Source organism: Triturus cristatus, chromosome 4_2 (assembly GCF_964204655.1).
Source record: "Triturus cristatus chromosome 4_2, aTriCri1.1, whole genome shotgun sequence".
Classification (NCBI taxonomy): Eukaryota; Metazoa; Chordata; class Amphibia; order Caudata; family Salamandridae; genus Triturus; species Triturus cristatus.
The window spans coordinates 865,702,531-865,719,879 of NC_140586.1; the positions used below are offsets into that span (position 1 = coordinate 865,702,531).

General features: G+C 44.2%; 1 protein-coding gene and 1 long non-coding RNA gene across 2 annotated transcripts in view; one reads left to right on the forward strand and one right to left on the reverse strand.

Annotated features, from left to right (window-relative positions):
- AKR1A1 (aldo-keto reductase family 1 member A1) overlaps positions 1 to 17,349 on the forward strand; it is a 1,289,949-nt gene that overhangs the window by 863,888 nt on the left and 408,712 nt on the right. The window lies entirely within an intron of this gene.
- LOC146835279 (uncharacterized) overlaps positions 12,924 to 17,349 on the reverse strand; it is a 151,644-nt gene continuing 147,218 nt past the window's right edge. Inside the window, exon 3 of the long non-coding RNA XR_014960708.1 lies at positions 12,924 to 13,384. This is a non-coding gene — a long non-coding RNA (uncharacterized LOC146835279). The remainder of the gene's footprint in view (positions 13,385 to 17,349) is intronic.

Consider the following 17,349-nt stretch of genomic DNA (forward strand, 5'->3'; position numbering starts at 1 on the left):
ATGATCCTGTTACAGAGTATGAGAACTGTGGGGCATATCTACAAAGCGGCGATAAAAAAGTATCGCTGCTTTTGCAGCCGTTTTCGTCTGAAAAGCGGCGATAATTTTATCGCTATATCAGCAAGGTCACGCTATCGCGTGAATCCTTGCCTTAGCGCCTGTTTACTGAACGCCCAGCTTTGCATCTCTAATGAGATGCAAAGTGGGCGTTCCTTCCCGAAATAACTGGAGAAATGTCGCTAACCGACATTTCTCCAATTATCAAGGGAATCAAGCATAGCGATAAGAAAAGTAGCGCTAACCATGGTTATCACTACTTTCCTCAAGCCTGCTTTAGTTCTGACTTAGCCATGTAATCCAATGGGAGGAGGATGACATGGCCAAGACCACCCTGCCCTATCAGCAAGGTATCGCCGGTCACAGTGCGATTATCGCTGGATTTCCAGCGATAATCAAACTGTTTTCCAGCTAACGCTTGCATTTCTATCGCTTTGGATATAAGCGTTGCTGATAGCACGCTATCTCTGCGATAGAAAGCAGCGATAGCCGGCGATAATTATCCTAGCGCTAAGTGTGCTTAGCGATAATTATCTCCGGCCCTTGCTGATATGCCCCTGTATTTAGTAAGTAACAAGGGCAATGGAGTGTTCAACAAAAACACACAAAAAATTCAAAAAATAATACGAAAGATGCTGCGGATGCAAATTATCTGTTGAGATAAACAAGCTCAGGCGCAAACAAATGTTGCAATAATCTATAACTTGGAAGAAAAGTTTCAGGGTCTTAGGAAAAATGGAAAACACACTGAATCACTCAAAAGGGGTAGGAATATGATCAAATTTGGCACAAATTACATCAAGCCGCTTTAAGAAAATATACACTATGCAGTTTTGGAGAATTGCTGCTCTAAACTGTTGGACAAAGAACTTTTGGGTTGTCTCTATCCCACCTGAGGCATGGATAGATGACATCGCCAAGTTATACACAATAGAAATACCTAAATCGTTAGAAGAAACGGCTGTTGATTCCTCTACGTCCCAGTATTCTGAGATGATCTCCTCCAATGTGCAAACAAATAGAGAACTTTATAAAGCAGGCCAGATCTTTAGGAGCCTTGGGCCCGGATCAAAAAGACCTGGCACATCTCCCAAAAACAGCATCTTTCGTGGGGATTTAGACATAGAAGATACACTCATGTCTGGTAATGAGATGTGGCTTAGTAGGGTCGGACTAGCAATGTATCATTCGAGTGAGCCAATCAATATTGTAATATATAAGATACTTTTGGAGACACCTACTTTCTACAACATATTAATAAATTGAGTCATGCATAGCAATGAAGAAAATATTATGAATCATAATGTAACACAGAAATACAATGGACAGTTCAAATAATGAGTAAATACACAAAAATATCTTGAATACCTATTCCATAAGACTAGTAGATTGGCAAATTATTTTGACTAGTGTCCAAGGTAGCACCTCGACTGCATTCTTATGCCCCTCACAAAAATGCAAGATGGTTGCCTTGTACGATAATTCAGGATAATCTGTTTGTACTTGCAACCAATAATGTGTCAGACTCTAAGACTTTCCCTTGAATTGAAGTTTAAGTGCACTATCTGTAAAGATTTCGATCAAACTGTTTTCTTCAGATGCTGTCAGCCCCATTACATTATCAATATCTACATTAAAAGGATCTTTAATCTAGTTTTTTCTTTCATCAAGAAGTGGAAAGTACTGACGAAAACGACACCGCATATCTTGGAGATTCTTAATAAAAATTTCTAAGACTCTGTTCGATAATTCATCATCAGCAGATTCCAAGAATGTCTTCAGATTCTGAAAAGAATCAAAATTTCTTTGTGATAAGTGAAGAGGCCATAGGTCTAACTTTTTTATCATTGCCTCAATCTTGTCTTCGACATTAAAAATTGTGATACCTATTCCTTGCATACTCATATTGAGTGCATTTAAATGGGTGAAGATGTCTGCCATATATGCCAGCATAGCTAACCAAGTATAGTCATGCAAGCGCTCATCAAGTGCAAATGGAGGTTCCAGTTCAGTGACGAAAACTCTGAGTTCATCTCTTAATTCAAAAGGCCGAGACAAAACTCAACCACGAGACAGCCATCGGACGTCTGTATGCAGCAAAAGCCCATGATGATCAGTATCCATGGACTGACAAAGCTGCTCAAAAAGCCTTGAATTTAGTGACCTAGCTTTGATAAAATGTACAATTTTGACTGTCTCATTCAAGACCTTCTTTAATTCCTCTGGTATCTCCTTAGTGGCTAATGCTTCTCGATTAATGCAACAATGATAATATACAACTGAAGGGTTAATTTCCCTTATTCTTGCTACAAGTCCAGTTAGTCTCCCAGACATGGCACGTGCCCCGTCTGTTCTGATTCCTATGCATTTGGACCACTGAATTCCATTTGAGGTCAGAAAGCCCCTTGAAACTGCTGAAGACCTCTTCAGCAGTGGTATGTATGAAATAGCGGCAGAACAGTAAATCTTCACAAATGTTCCCCTCAAAATCGTATCTAACATAACATAGGAGGTGAGATTTATTTGCTATGTCCGTACTTTCATCTGCTTGTAGGCTATAATGCAGACTCTTACAAATTCTTTCGATCAGCTGTTCCTTTATGTTGTCTGAAATGTTGTCAATTCTCTTTTTTACAGTGTTGTTAGATAATGGCACCAAATGTAAATCTTTTGCTGCTTTTTCTCCAACCCCTGCTGTCACCATGGCTTTAGCAGCAGGTACTATTAGTTCTTCAGCAATTGTATGAGGTTTTCCAGCTTTTGCTATGAGCATGGACACTTCATAGGAAGCTTTCAGAGCATTTTCATTAACAGATCCTCTTGCAGTTTTCTTAATTATTTTTCTACTTTTTAGGAGCTCTTGCCCTTTATTCTTGAAGATTTCTGTGGATTTAGTCGCATGTCGTTTATGCTTAGTTTCCAAGTGCCTTCGTAATTTAGAAGGTTTCATGGCCTCATTTGACAACATTTCATAACATAGCACGCATTGTGGTTGCGGTTCATGTTCTGAACCTGAACATGTGAAACCCATTTCTAAATATTCAACATCGTATTTGCGGCACTTCTTTTTCTTTTCACTTAAATCACTTTGTTTTGAGCATCATAGCCCATCATTAATGTCTGCAATGGCTTTCCGCTTAAGGTTAAGCCAGCGATCCATCTTCCTTATGTTTTTTAGGATACCTACAAATGACAAGTCAATTTCACAACATTCGGTTATTATGAAATCAATTTCTATGGAAGCTATTTGGTGAGGCACGTAGTAGACCTTCACTACTTTACCTACTAACTACAGGTTGTCCTCATCAGATGGTTCCAGACTACATATGCTTTGTCGTTTAGAGATGAAGCAGCACCTGTAGGAAGATTTTAACACTGTATCTGCACTGCTTTTGTTGAAAAGACAGATAGCACGAGCAAATCGTATGCATGGAAATGACAAACTTATGTACGCTGCTTCAAGATAATTCCATTTGCTCAGTTTAAATAGGCATAGCTCATTCATTTGGCCTCCATTGTGGAGGCAGTCCATTGTTGATTGTACAGAGTGGTTCGCACAATAGTATGGGAAAATATGATCAGGGTTGGAGTTAAGCGAGAACACTTCAGAAAGTCATTTTGTCTGCTACACACTGGCCGTAACTGTGTTGATGTTGAGATTCAATGTACACCTGAGTGTCACAGAAGTTTTCTGTGTGGTTCGCTGGCAGCCATGGGACATGGCATGAGCAGCTGATGTCACACGGAGAATAGTTAAATCATGCATACACATATATGCCAACATTTTAGAAGAGGAAAGTGGGTTATTTAAACAATGTTTGGGAGAATGTTTTTCCTCCATTTACGTCTATTGAAGCAGAGGCAATTTCAGGCGGGAGACAGGCTGGATTGGGTCTATTGGCATGGCCATGTATGCGTACAGCGGTGTATTACAAGGTTCTGCTCTCAGCCATAGCAGCACCTCTACATTCTCATTTCAGAGCCTTGGAGTGGTGACCCTTCCTTGCAGAAACAGGTTGAATGACTGTGAATTATTAGCATGTTTACCTCTGCACCGTTTAAGAAGGTCTAAAAAAAATTATACATTTATGAAGCATTTTATAATAAAGACATGGCCCAAGAAGCAACAAATGTTGTGAAAATTCTAACAAGATAGTGCACAAAGCGATGAGTCCAGTGTACAGAGCAAATTCAATGTCTATATTAGGAGTTCCTCATGGAAGTGCAAGGCATGGCCGGATGGTATCTGCACAGGAGGCATATTGTTTCAGCGGGATCATGGAACAATGCTATTCCAATTACCATAAACACCTGTTAGACGTAATCTTTAGTTACTGACAGCAGAACAACATATTACTACCAAGGGGTGAGCAGTGCAGTTCAGGCATATTTCAGAGAGGCCTCGCGTGGCACCTGACATGACCCTGTCCTGTTAGGAGGCCCACTGCCCCCGTCCCCTGCCAACAACAAACCGCAAAGGCTACACAGAATAAGAGCTTGATCTGTCTGAGTGTGAAAGCTTGACAGCACACATAATTCACCCAAGGACTTAGGGAAAGTGAGCATGAAAGCTTGACAGCGCACATAATTCACCCAAGGACTTAGAGAAAGTGAGTATGAAAGCTTGACAGCGCACATAATTCACCCAAGGACTTAGGGAAAGTGAGTATGAAAGCTTGACAGCACATATAATTCACCCAAGGACTTAGGGAAAGTGAGCATGAAAGCTGGACAGCGCACATAATTCACCCAAGGACTTAGGTAAAGTGAGCATGAAAGCTTGACAGCACACATAATTCATCCAAGGGCTTCTGGAAAGTGAGCATGAAAACTTGACAGCACACATAATTCACCCAAGGGCTTCTGGAAAGTGAGCATGAAAGCTTGACGGCACACATAATACACCCAAGGGCTTCTGGAAAGTGAGCATGAAAGCTTGACAGCACACATAATTCACCCAAGGACTTATGGAAAGTGAGCATGAAAGCTTGACAGCGCACATAATTCACCCAAGGACTTAGGGAAAGTGAGCATGAAAGCTTGACAGCACACATAATTCACCCAAGGACTTATGGAAAGTGAGCATGAAAGCTTGACAGCACACATAATTCACCCAAGGGCTTATGGAAAGTGAGCATGAAAGCTTGACAGCGCACATAATTCACCCAAGGACTTAGGGAAAGTGAGCATGAAAGCTTGACAGCACACATAATTCACCCAAGGACTTATGGAAAGTGAGCATGAAAGCTTGACAGCCCACATAATTCACCCAAGGACTTATGGAAAGTGAGCATGAAAGCTTGACAGCACACATAATTCACCCAAGGGCTTCTGGAAAGTGAGCAATCGGACAGCAGTGCGAACATCCTACTGCTGATCCTGGCTGCATCTTTTTTTACCCGCCTGCCACGTAATGGCAACCTATACACATGTGCCTTTCCACTGCAACAGCCACAGACACAAAAATCAACATAAGCAGCTCTATAATTGCTTTATTTTTGCTCACAAATAAGTGTCACTTTTAGTCTTTGAATGTCACCCAAAATGTAATTGAAATTATGAAAATGTCACACATAGGCAATTTGAAACATTGGCAGCTATGTTACATGAGGCTGACATAAAAAGGAAAGACATTTTTAAAGCATGCGCGCACTTTTACTGTAAATGTGTGCATACACTTGTAAATAAAACACTCACATGCAGTTCCAGAGGGAGAAGAGCTCTCCTGCCGGTTGTACTTGTGCTTTCAGGGCAAAAGGTGACATATGGCAGCAAAATGCCACGGGTCAGTGTCACAACGGTTTGTGTAAGCTGCAAGCTCTCACATACTTGCTGCCTTGGATTAGCCTCCAGCACTCCAGCAGCGCTCCTCCATCAGTTCATCCCACCAGCCTATCCCACCTGTCTTCCATCGGTTTCAGTGAGCAATAAGCAGCTTCGCACCATTCGTGAACAGGCTGGTCGGCTTTTCCAGCCGCCAGTAAGGAGCAGTGCGCGAGGGCGGTATGTGCTGAGCTACATGCAGCTTAAGTTTAAGGAGGCGTAGTTGCAGGCAGTGTGGCAGCAAAATCGGTGGCAGCTTTGGCAAACATAAGGGAGAGTTCAGGCCAGCAAGTGCCTGGCACTGACAGCATTCCTCCCGGCGAGCGGGAGTGGTCAGCAGTAGGACTGCCGGCGTAGGGGGTACCTGCCATCCAAAGTGGCTGGACTCTCTCTCTTCCCCCCAAAAAACAATAATAAAAGGGGAAGGAAGGAGCCGAAGAGCTGAGACAATTAAGGCGGAACTAAGAAAATTAAGGAACCAACAAGCATTCAGGACCCCGTGGGAATGTGTCAAGGACCCCTGGGGGTCCGCGGACCACAGTTTTGGAAACGCTGGGTTATAGCATTACACCAGTGCAGCTGTCTTTGTGGGGTCATCTAATACAGAAGTACTGTACTGTTGCTGTTGCCTCCAAAGGGTCACCTCATACAGGTATAATGCTATATCGTTGCTGTACCCTCCACAGGGTCATCTAATACAGGTTATAGTACTATACCCTTGCTGCTGCCTCCAAAGGGTCATCTCATACAGGTTATAACACTATACCCTTGTTGTTGCCTCCACAGGGTTACACATACAGGTTATGATGCTGCACTCTTGCTGTACCCTCCACAGGGTCATCTAATACAGATTATAGTACTGCACCTGTGCCGCTGCCTCCACAGGGTCATCTAATACAGATTATAGTACTGCACCTGTGCCGCTGCCTCCACAGGGTCATCTCATACAGGTAACAGTTCTGCACCCTTGCTGTACCCTCCACAGGGTCATCTAATACAGATTATAGTACTGCACCTGTGCCGCTGCCTCCTCAGGGTCATCTTATACAGATTATAGTACTGTTTCTGTGCCGCTGCCTCCACAGGGTCATCTCATACAGGTAATAGTTCTGCACCCTTGCTGCTGCCGCCATTACCACAGCTCACACTGGTTATGAATCTACACCATGCTGCTGCCTCCACAGAGCCATAGCATTTTAGTGTTCCACTTTGCTGCTACCACTACTGCCACAGCTTGTAAATGGTTATGACCCTACACAGGGCTTGCTCTAGGGCGGTGCGATCGGCGCCACCGCACCGGGAGCTGACTTGGGGTGGGGGCGTCAGTTTGCAAGTATATTCTCATTTTAAAAGCACCTGCTGTCGCGTTCCTGGCCTCCAGCAATTTTCAGGCATCAATTAAAATGTCAAGATAATTCCGGTGATTAATCGTCTTCCTGGAGAGAGACCAGAGTTTTGTCTAGGGGAAGTTTGACTGCTTGTAAGGTAGTGCAGACGGTTAATGTGCCTGCTGCAAATAATGTCTACCATGCAGATCACAAAGTGCATATAATGTAAAATAGGTCAGTGTGTTACTGCATCTGTCAGAGACGTCCTTTTGTTACTTGCAGTTTGTAAGTTAAAATCCTAGTTAGGAACACTGAGCAATAAACTGTCATCAAAGAGCTGCTTTTTTTGCCAAGTCTTTCATTATCCTAATCTTGACAAAAAGCGTTCATTTGGGTAGAAATCAATTCTTATTGAAGAGAACCCTTAACAATGGCGTTAAGTTTTACCTTCTGAATTGCTGCTTTTCCAGACTTGGGACTCCTAAACTATACTACCGTTTTTGATGACAAGTGACTCCTACACCTTGTAGTCCTGTCTGATGTAACATTTCCTATACACTGATTTACACATGTATGATTGTCTCTGTGCAATGTGTGTATGATGTAAAGTGCTTTGACAACTTACACTGGTATAAGTGGTGCTATAAAACTAAATGAATCTGAGTGGTTATGGGGACTTGAAGAGCACTGTTAAAGGGTGGTGGTGATGGAAGCCGTGGCATGGGTGGTCATTGGGGGGGGGGGGGGAATGGGGGAAACAAACGTTGTCGCACAGGGCACCACAGTATTAAAGCCGGCCCTGACCCTACATCTCTACAGGGACAGTTAAAAACAGCTGTGGGATACTTAGCACACAAAAACCTAGGAATATAAAAGACTACTTAACATTGCTCAAAACACCCTCTACACCAAATATAGAACTTGCAAAACATGCATCACTGCTTCTTCGTTGTATAAATGACATCTCAAAAACACAATATTAAAAACAATAAGGGGCATATCAGTAACAACCGGCGATAATTATCGCTAAGCGCACTTAGCGCTAGGATAAATATTGCCGGCTAGCGTGGATTTTTATCGCTGAGATAGCGTGCTATTAGCAACGCTTATCTCAAAAGCGATAAAAATCCTAGCGCTAACTGCCAAACGTGAGATCATCGCTGGAAACCCAGCGATAATCTCACGAAGTTTGGCGTTAGCTTGATGATAGGGCCTCACATACTTAGCCATGATATCCACCTTCCATAGGATATCATGGCTAAGTCAGTCTTGAAGCAGGCGTAAGGAAAGTAGCGATAACAGGGGTTATCGCTACTTTTCTTGCCACTATGCTTCATAGCGTGGGGCTTGATGATAGGAGAAATGTTGCTTAGCGACATTTCTCCAGTTATGTCAGGTCAGGAACGCCCACTTTGCATCTCAGTAGAGATGCAAAGATGGCCGTTAAGAATCCGGGCGCTAATGCAAGGTTTCACGCGATAGCGTGACCTTGCTAATTAGGCGAAAAAATTATCGCCGCTTTTCGCCCGAAAACTGACGCAAAAGCGGCGATAATTTTATATCGCCTCGATGCTGATATGCCCCTTAATGCTTGATGTTGTGGTAATATCACTTGTTACTGCCCCTGGAGCTGCAGACTCTTCAGGGAGCTCGTGCTGCGGTGCTGCACATTTTGCAGCTGACTACAGGGACATCTAGTAACGACCCGAGGTACTGCACCCTCACGCTTCTAACGCTAGGCTCCTGCCTGTTGTGCTCATTTTCCAAACCAAAGTAGATGAGGAAGAAATCATTGGTGCGGGGGAAGAGGAAGTACTGTAATGTTTTGATTTCCACATTCATGACGATTTTAATTGTGATGAGAATATAATATTATACCGTAGTTTGGAAACTTAGGTTCGTGGTAGGATCGCACCACCCGCAAAGCCAGAAAGCACAAATAAATGGTCATATTTTTCAACAGGTGAGAGAGATTGCGTTTAAAACGTTTGGACTCTCGGAACAGACATGAATCATTTTTGCAAAGACAAGTAACAAAACAATTCGAAACAAGAGGGACTGCCCTTTATGCAGCCAAACAAACAAGAAGCCTAGTTTCCCTTATAGGATATCCGTGCAGGAAATTACGTCTGCAGGAACCACAACCCTCTTAGAAATTTGCATGACCAGAATCCTTTGTGGCGGAACAACAACAAAAGTTTTATTCTCGTCTGAATACATGCATTCTTTAGGAATGAATCATATAATATTATTGTTTCTCCCGTTTGTTTATCTTTCATATTTAAGGAGGCCTAAGAAGGTGCATATAAACCACCATAATATCAGAGGGAGTCAAGTTGTGTTTGTATCCTATTTCTACGAAACATTGTTACAGATAATGGCAAATTTTCGCTCTCTTTTTCTTTGCTTTTTGTCACTGTACTTCGTGTGATAGTGTCGAAGGCGATGTAAGAGAAATTTTTGTAGGGTTTCTGCTGGGCAGGAATCTGCAATACTCGAGTTAAGAAAGAATCACATTAATGTGTTTGGTATGTCTCCCATTTGTATTCATGAGAATGGTTGAGGAGTGAAATCGATCTGGAACTGATATACTTGTGTTTAATGCAGTCTTACTGATGGTGAATGTCATTGTCTGTCTATGGTGCTCGTGATATTGCAGAGAAATAGCATCACTCTTCAACTCTCTTATGCGCTCGGCTGTGGTGCTGTTCTCGCGTAGTTCCTCCTTTTAACAATGAAAATATGGTGCTGCTTTGGGACTTTGGGGCAGATTTGCAAGAAAGGGACTCAGTGCGGAACGCAAGCCATTTGACTGCCCCTCACTGAGTCACTTTCAAAGCACAGGGATGCAACATATTTACAACAATATGTAGTATCTCTATCCTTCTCCCTGCGCTGGCGCACAAACTGTTCCCATGCGCCAGCCCAGACACCCTGGCTCCATGGTGCAAGGATGCCTGCGTCGTGGGGAGATTGTTTTTGGTCTGGAATTGTTCCCTTCTTGCATAAAAACGATCTGAAATGCAGTTTTTTAACTTCTATGTGTGCTGCATTTGCACACATAGAAGTTGAAAAAACGTAATTGTTTCAATGATTATTTATGTGCAGGAAGGGAACCCTTCCTGCACATAAACAATCATTAGAGGTGACTTCCTCTTTCTACATAGAAAGAGGAAAAGAAAATGAGGAGAAATTAATACATTTCTCCTCGTTGCGCCTCCCCTTGCGAGGCATAGCATTCAAACGCATTTCCAGATTTACGATTCCTCGTAAATCTGGAAATGTGCCTCGTTCCATGGGTGTTGCGTGGAAACACCCCCAGCACACCCATGGAACACCCATTTCACGCAAAGTGCTACGTGCAAAGGGGCCATATTTCCAAGGACAGGAAAAGTCACGCAGGGTGACTTTTTATGTCCTTGTAATTATGGAGCAGTAAAATGCGCTACCGGTGCATCACAAAAAGTGACACACCTGTGGCACAAGGGGCTTGTGAATCTGCCCCTTAATTTCACAATTTTTAGGTCGAGCTTAGATCGACCTGTTATATCTGTTCTGTGGGATTTGGGAAACCCACGGATTGCTATTGGTTACTAATTGTGGCATTCAGAAATGCTGACTTTTTATGGGTACATTTCTGTCAAAGTCCCTCCTCTGTGTGTTTAGTTCTCTTTCTGACGATTTCACTCAGAGAACATATTAGTTGGTCATCTTGTGTGATGGCCTCTCTTCCCATCTGGCTATTGAAGGTCAGCGAGCTCCACCCGATGGTATTGAAGCACTTTTCAAGAAGAACACCAGTTACGTTACAGATGGACACATTTATTTTTGGATAGGCATGGGGAGATTATGTTTTTTTTGTCTCTCTCCTCTTCCCCTAAGAGATCCCTGTTTATTTATTTATTATTGAAAGATCTGTGATTTGCTAATAATTACCATTGTTGAGCCGATGCTGAGGCTCAAGCACTGGTCCCCAGCTCCCGAGTCGGCAGCTCTAACCCCTGAACCACAACCTCTCCCTCTGAGGGCAGCATAGAAATGGTACAACTGATTACGTGTTTTTTTTTTTCTTGCCTATTTACTAACTTTTGTTACCATCGGGCACACAAGCCACCATTATAACAAAAGTAAACAAAAAGAAGAAAAAAAATATGCGGCTGCCATTTTTTCCCTATTGGTTTACTTTAGTTTCAATCGGGGTACTCACACTTTAGCTTTAAACATCTGAAGCTAAAGCGCGGGTGCCACAATTGCTTCAGAAGAAAGGAAATAGAAAAAAATGCACATTTTCTATTTCCTTACTTTTGAAGCAATCGCATCACCCGCTCTTTAGCTTCAGATGTTTAAAGCTAAAGCGCGAGTGCCGCAATCGGCATTATGATGGTGGGGTGCCTTGCCCCTCCAGTGCCCAAGGATCAGCAGCCCTACTTCCAACCTGCTTTCAGCTAAGAGCCACGTTTTACGGGAGAATGATTAAAGAATGTCGCACAGTGACCCCTTTTTGTTATTATGCTGAGCACGCTGTCTACATTACATAAACCGTACACAGGCTCAAATTACTCCTAATTACGTGAGTGGGTGCAAGCGTGTTATTATTGGTAGTCTCGTTCCGCATCAACGAGTAATACGGAATTACAAAAATTACTCAGATTACTCTGGTAAAATTGAAATTCCACGCAGGCTTACCTAGAAGAAGTGTGCAATATCCCTGAATAACTCTTTGCAAGAAATTGTAAAGCTGAGCTCACAAATGTGGCAAACAACTACGGGGCATATTCTCAAGAACGTGTGATAACCATCGCAAATTTAGCTTAACGCAGCTCTTCATATCGCGGTCTATCGCGGAAAAACAACTCCGTGTTAACGTGGTATTCTCAACACGGCAGTACCATGCGATAGGCCCACGATAACGCGTCAAATGACCGTGTTAAAATTAACGCGACGCTGGAAAAACTCGAAACACGAAAATAGTAGCGATGAGGCCAATCGCGATACAAAAATCATCGATAACCAGCGATAGGCCTGCAATTCCCACACGTCATGCGGGAAAATGCACCATAAAAGCAGAGTAAAAAAAAGGTGAGATGACAATGTACGAGCACAAACCCACATCCGTGACGTAGAACAAATGACCATTGTCCCGCATCAAATAGGCATCTCCTCACAGTCACAATGTACATTGACATGCAGTCTGCATGTAAACTGCGCCAATGCTGAAACATGCATGGAACACACTGTGAAACCGCATTTCCCCTTCTCATTGCAGATGGACAATCAACCCCTCCTGCACACAGACGTGTCATGACCATGATCAATCAATTATGAAAGCGTGGACGAATGTAGAGGCAGTGACTCCCACTTCCCACATGTTGCCCATGTTGTGGGACTTGAGTCACTGGGGGCATCCCTGCATCATGGTGGTACATATCTGACCCCAAAAGGAGCCCTGTTGTCACCTGTAGGTCACAAATGGCAGCCAAATGGAATGATTTTGAACACATGTGAAACGCCTAAGAGTGGGATTCCCTACTAACTGTGACACACAGAAATGGCAGTTCGAATACGTGACACTCTAAACAGCCTCTCTGCACAGAGGTGACACACCCACCATCCATGAACAAATCATAAAATTGTTAGCACTACATGTCGCACTCACACTTGTCTGAGTGATGTGCCTGTACAGATGAGTGACATACATTCAGGGAATGTGTTTTTGGAATGCATTTATTTGCACATGCTGTGCCTGTGGTCATTTTGTAGTGTCCCATGATTTCTAAGGACTGTCACAATGTGAGGTGCTCATGTAAAGAAATTGTCAATGATGGTGTTCCTACGGGCTATTACTGCTGCGGCTGCTGAGGGTGTGGTCCACCTGCCTTATCTTCATCATCAACGTCCGGTGCATCTGGCACTTGTATCCTAAGGGGCATTGCTGCGTACACATATGTTGTGCAACACACAACATGTAATGATCATCTTGCACACGATGTCTTGGCTGTACAGGAGCCTTCCACCTGTGACGTCCAGGCAACTGAAACATGACTTCAACACGCCAATTATGCGTTCCACGATGCCCCTTGTGCGTTTGTGGGCCGCATTGTACTGCCTCTGGGCCTGTGTGTTCAGGGCTCGGAGGGGTGTCATCATCCAAGCGCAGAGTGCATGTCCTTGGTCACCTGTGACAGTGCAGAGAGACATGAGTCAATAGTTGGTTCTGCATGATGTGTTGGCAGGCTCACTGGTTCATTGGTGTGTGATATGTGTGACTTTGTGATTCCTGTATGACATACTGCTTGTTGCAAATGAGGGCATCAATGTGTATTACGTAGCCTCACTGCTGCTCCCCCGAGCCTATTCACTAGTGTGCGCAGCGCGGTTGCATCACTTGCACTCCTACGGTACACCATTGTCATGCCTGTCTGCGCATGTACACAAGCCTGACAACCACACAGTGATGTTGTGCGCTGAAGGTGGGCGGCCACGTGTGTGTAGGCCTATGGTAAGGACAGGGTGGACACAGGAGTAGAGTTCATGCCTGGCTGAACTCACCATGCGGTTGAGGGTAGACCTTTGGCTTATGCTGCTGAAATAGCGACACACACAACAGTTGGTATTTCTGATCCCTGACCCCATGCGGGCTTGTGCACCCTCATTTACCCCTCGGCCGAGCCCGCACTCCGGGGGGCATGCTACATAGCAACATTGTATATTTTGTGACGGGTGGCCCCAACACTACACCAGAGACACACTCATTAGTTACTTCCTTGGCAAGGCCTAAACACAACCACGCCCAGAGCCACGTGTTGAATGACCACACCCCTACGCCGTACTGCCGTACGCCGGTCCACTCCCTTACTGTTAGAAATGAGGGGGCTCTGGTTGGCGCAGGCAAGTACCAGCGACAAGCAGGGACCCTTTACTTCTAGTCAGGGCGAAGGATGGCTCCTTAGAATAACCCCTGCTCACCATCTAGGTGCGTGGCGTGAGCAGTCAAGGCTAAACCTCAGGGTGTACACGGTTAAGCACTTGCAATTATACACACAGTAAATACTTTGCATGCACCACAGACGGACACCAGGCAGGTTGTATACAAAAAATAAGGCTTTTATATATTTTCAGCAGACTTAGTACAAGACCCAGTAACGGTGAAAAGGTGGGGCCACGATCTCTATGAATACGGAAAGTTCTTTTATACGGAAAGTCTTCTTAGGCGGGGCAACAAGGGGAACTGTGGGTCTTAGCGCTCTTCGCGCTGAGACGGTAACCGGGAGGCACGCGTCAGACGGCAGGGAAAACAGAACGTTGCAGGCCCTGGATCCGATGCGAGCTCGCGGACGAGTTCGTAAGTACAGTACCTTGTTTCTTTTCATGAAGGCGGGTGCGGGACACTCAGCGGCTCTTTCAGAAGGGCGAGGCGGCGTCCGGGGCTCCCACACTTTACGAGGGGGGTCTGGTCCTTCAGGCTCACAGCAAGAGCGGTGTGTTTCAGGTTGGCAAGTGAGCAAAGCGGGGCAGCCGGGCACGCTTTCTACGTCTGGGCCGACCGAGGCTTGGAGATGCTCACAGCGCCGATTCCGGCGGGAGGAGTGAAGGTGCGCAACGGTCCTCCGGCGAGCGAGGTGACGGGGGCAGCCCAGCACGGCGTAGGGAGAGCGGCTCAGATCGAGCGAGGCTCTTCCCAAGGCAGGGACGGCTAAGCAGTCCGGTCACGGCTCAAGGAGGGGCTGAGGGCACGGGAGTCACGGCTCCGGCGAGGGAAGGAACACCACAGTCCAGCAGTAGGTGAGTGAAGGTCAGGATGAGCCCAATGGTCCTGGGGCTCAGTTCAGAGGGCAAGCTCGCTTTCAGGCCCTTGGAGATCGTTTTTGAAAGCACCAGTAAAACAAGCATATGCAAAGTTAGAGCTCACCTATTTGAGATCTGTTGGCTTTCCCCATATTTTTGTTTTGTGACAGCAGCGCATCTGCTGTGCAACATGGATGAAAGTTAAACAAAAGTGTTATGGCGTACTCAACACTGGCCGTATCATATCGCATTTTTTTTTACTTTTCGCCATGCTGCACAGATCTGCACAATTCTATTTACATGATATGTACAAGATACAAGATCCAAGATCCAAAAAGCTCTAATATTTGACTTCCTCAGTCTTTTCAAAGATCCGTTGGCTGTGCCAATGATGGTTCTTTTTCACCTCCCAACTTCAGATTCAGATCCTGACAATTCACGTTTTTCATATCTATAAATATGTGCCCCTGAACACTTTCAGAGAGAAGGTAAGCACTGCTTCAAGACCACAGCAGTAGCAGCAGAATGCCATACCACTTACGTTATTCTCTTTTTAGGTCGCGCCTAGCGTTGCAACGTGCAGCAAGCAGCGTGCAAAGTGCTCTGTGCATTATAATAATAATTGTGCTGGGGCATTCAACGACATTTTCAAACCAAGCACCACAGTTAGGGACCCAAACAGGAAGTGCACAGTATTTATTGTAAAACGCGTTAAAATCTGTTAAGGCTTTAAAACCATAGGAAGGTAGCATTCGAGATCTCTAGCATATACTTTAGTATATACTTTAGAAGAGATCAGTAAAATACCAGAATCACTTTAGCATTCTCTAGTTTCCAGTCCATATAAATTGTCTTCCATAAACACCCGTAGACAATAATATTTTTTTCAAATCTTGTATTTTCAGTGATATGACCGCCGAAGGCCCTGCTTTTATATTAAAAACTGAGATTTGGACTATACAATTTCCCGCTGAAAGGCAATATTTCTCTCCATGTGTTCTCATACCTGCCGTGTCACGCAGTTTGGTGCTTACTTTCTCTCCATGTTAAAGAACAGTAGCTGTTTCAGCACCCAGGCTAATGTGCTGTGTAGCTAAATACATATAAGGTCCCAAAGGCGAGACCGTTTGCATTGCAAATGCTTGTTTAACTTCTATGTGTGCTGCATTAGCACACATAGAAGTTGAAAAGCGTCATTGTTTCAATGATTGTTTATGTGCAGGAAGGGAACCCTTCCTGTACATAAACAATCATTAGAGGTGACTTCCTCTTTCTATGAGTGCTGCAGAATGCAGCACTTATAGAAAGAGGAAAAGAAAATGAGGAGAAATTAATAGATTCCATGGGTGTAGCGTGGGAACGCCCACTGCAACACCCATGAAACACCCCTTTCATGCAAAGTGCTGCGTGCAAAAGGGCCATATTTACAAGAACAGGAAAAGTCATGCACTGTGTCTTTTCCTGTCGTTGTAAATATGGAGCAGTAAAATGCGCCACCTGTGCGTCACAAAAAATTATGAACCGGTGGCGCAAGGGGCTTGTAATCTGCCCCTTAATTTCACCATTTTTAGGTCATGCTTAGATCGACCTGTTAAATCTGTTCTGTGGGATTTGGCAAACCCATGGATTGCTATTGGTTACTAATTGTGGCTTTCATAAATGCTGGCTTCTTATTTGTACATTTCTGTCAAAGTCCCTCCTTTGTGTGTTTAGTTCTCTTTCTGACGATTTCACTCTGAGAACATATTAGTTGGCCATCACACAGTACAGTGTGATGACCTCTCTTCCCATATGGCTATTGCAGGTCTGCGAGCTCCACCCGATGGTATTGAAGCACTTTCCAAGAAGAACACCAGTTATGGTACAGAAGGACACATTCATTTTTGGATAGGCGCAGGGAGATTACGTTTTTCTTTTGTCACTCTCCTCTTTATTTATATATTATTGAAAGGTCCGTGATTTCCTAATAATTACACTTGTTGAGCCACTAATAATTACCATTGTTGAGCCGATGCTGAGGCTCAAGCACTGGTCCCCAGCTCCCGAGTCTGCAGCTCTAACCCCTGAACCACAACCTCTCCCTCTGAGGGCAGCATAGAAATGGGACAACTGATTACGTGCTTTTTTTTCTTCCCTATTTATTAACTTTTGTTACAATTGGGCACGCACTCCACCATTATAACAACAGTAAACAAACAGAAGAAAAAAATATGCGGCTGACTTTTTTTTCCCTATTTAATAATAATAACCTTGAATTTGTAAAGTGCACAGCTACCTCCGAAGTGGTTTCCCGGCGCTGGGGGCCCTCAAGAGAGCTATTGCCCAGAATCACATGGTGTTGGGCTGACCTGCCGCC